The sequence below is a fragment of the Tupaia chinensis genome, unplaced genomic scaffold, assembly GCF_000334495.1.
Source record: "Tupaia chinensis unplaced genomic scaffold, TupChi_1.0 Scaffold000028_1, whole genome shotgun sequence".
NCBI lineage: Eukaryota > Metazoa > Chordata > Mammalia > Scandentia > Tupaiidae > Tupaia > Tupaia belangeri.
Genome location: NW_006159458.1, coordinates 7,821,733 through 7,823,822, shown reverse-complemented (window position 1 = coordinate 7,823,822; position 2,090 = coordinate 7,821,733). Strand labels below are relative to the sequence as shown.

Below are 2,090 nucleotides of genomic sequence, written 5' to 3'. Positions count from 1 at the left end.
GAACGTGATAGAGCGAATCAAAGAGAAGAAGTTTTGATGCTCCATGCATCCCACCCTCCTCATATCATGATTTAAAAAAAAATCATTTATTTAATTAGAAATAGTGGCACACAGCTTGCTAGAAAACTAGGCTTGAGGCCGTAGGGACTGCCTTAGACAGAAGAACCACAAAATCCTAGAGTGGAAGGGGTTATCAACTGCAACATCTAACCCGATGAATACTTCTCCTACATGATGAACCTGGCAGAGATGACACCACTGATACTTTGAATTTTTTTTTTTTCTAACTTGCAATAGTGTAGGTATGCTCGACAGAAAGAGTGGAAAAGTGAGAAAGTACCCGAGGAGGGGATGGCCATACTGCAATCCTTCCCCTCCAGTCATCCTCTCAGGATTTGGGGCACCAAAGCATATATGCCTGGCATGTGTTCCAAGATGCCAGGTCCAACAGCATGCTGGCCCATGCAGGATTCAGCCACCTTAACCACTGCACTGGTGTGCCCAGTAAGTCTTTTCCTACGCAATCAACTAATGCAAGGGTTAGCAAATTAGAATGAATTGAAATACCACTCTATAAATTCTACCTGTTAAGACTAGTTCTACCGTCTAAACAAAACTACCCAAATCTGTATCATATATGAACAGCTCTGCATTTGAGGATAAATGTTCATGTTCACAAATATTGTTGAAATTTAAAATTCTTGAATAGTACCCCTGGAAAAAAAAAACTAAAACTTTCTACTTTTTTTTTTTTTTTAATTTGCTGCAGGGTATATGTGCTTGCCAGGGAGAGAGAAAGAGAATTAGAGAAGAGAGGAAAAGTGATCAAGCAGCTCCCAAAGAAGATGTCAACACCACAATCCTTTCTCCTCCCCTCTCCTCTTGGGATTTTGGGTAAACATGCACATGTGCCCAGCATGATTAATCCAGCTGCCAGGTCTGGGACTTGAACTGTAGCTGGTCACTTGGGAGTCCAATGTCTTAACCCATGGCACCCACTGGCCCCATTTATTGAGCTTTAATTATAGTGGATATGATAGCTGAAAGAAAGAGAGAGACAGACAGAGAGAGAGACAGAGAGAGAAAGAGAGAGAGGGAAGGAAAGAAGAGGGTAGAGAAAGAAAAAAGGAAGGAAGGAAGGAAGGAAGGAAGGAAGGAAAGAAGGAAGGAAGGAAGGAAGGAAGGAAGGAAGGAAGGAAGGAAGGAAGGAGGAAGGAAGGAAGGAAGGAAGGAACGAAGGAAGGAACGAAGGAAGGAACGAAGGAAGGAAGGAAGGAAGGTTTAATTTAGACAGTAATCCTAAGGGCATCTTGAAATTATCTCTCGGATCTGTTTTCCCACTAGCATTACAAATTCCTAGGGCTCTTACAGTTCTTATTATTTCTTACTTTAAAAGTCAATTTTCAGTGTTGCCTTTATTTCACTTTCACAGCAAACCTCTAAGCTATTTCTGAGATTTTGATTGGTGAAAGGGAGGGAGTAATGATGCAGCGTGGGACTATAAGAATGGGAGATCTGTTTTCAGCCACAATTCCAGACTGGAAAGCATCTCTTTTGCCAAAAATATTTTAAACCTCTCTTTGCCATCACAGGGAATCTACAAAAGGAATGACAAAAATCAGAGAAACAAAAAGTGTCTTGAAGTTAGGGCTGAAGATGTGAACCAATACAGCCAACTTTTATGAAGCATATTAAAATTTTAAAAACCTTTATGGAGAGGGAACCAGCAGTTAGCATAATGGCTATGTCGCTGGACTCCCACGTAGTCGACCGCGGTTTGCATCCCGGACCCGATGGCTTAAAACTCACGCCGGGCGCGTGTGCATGCATGCCCAAGATCCCAAGAGGAGAATAGAGGAGAAGGGATTGCAGTGTGACCATCCCCCCTGGGGTGTGATTTCTCACTTTCTGTCTCTATGTCTGTCTGTCTGGCGAGCAAACGCGTCCTATAGCGAAAACCTCTCCAAAATAAATAAATAAATAAATAAATAAATAAATAAATAAATAAATAATAATTTTTAAAAAAACCTTTATGGAGAAACCAGTTGATTAAAGACTCAAAGATTAAAGACTACATACTGAGACAATAC

General features: G+C 41.1%; 1 protein-coding gene across 11 annotated transcripts in view; it reads right to left on the bottom strand.

Annotated features, from left to right (window-relative positions):
• Positions 1-2,090, bottom strand: part of SOX5 (SRY-box transcription factor 5) — a 1,018,333-nt gene that overhangs the window by 159,144 nt on the left and 857,099 nt on the right. The window lies entirely within an intron of this gene.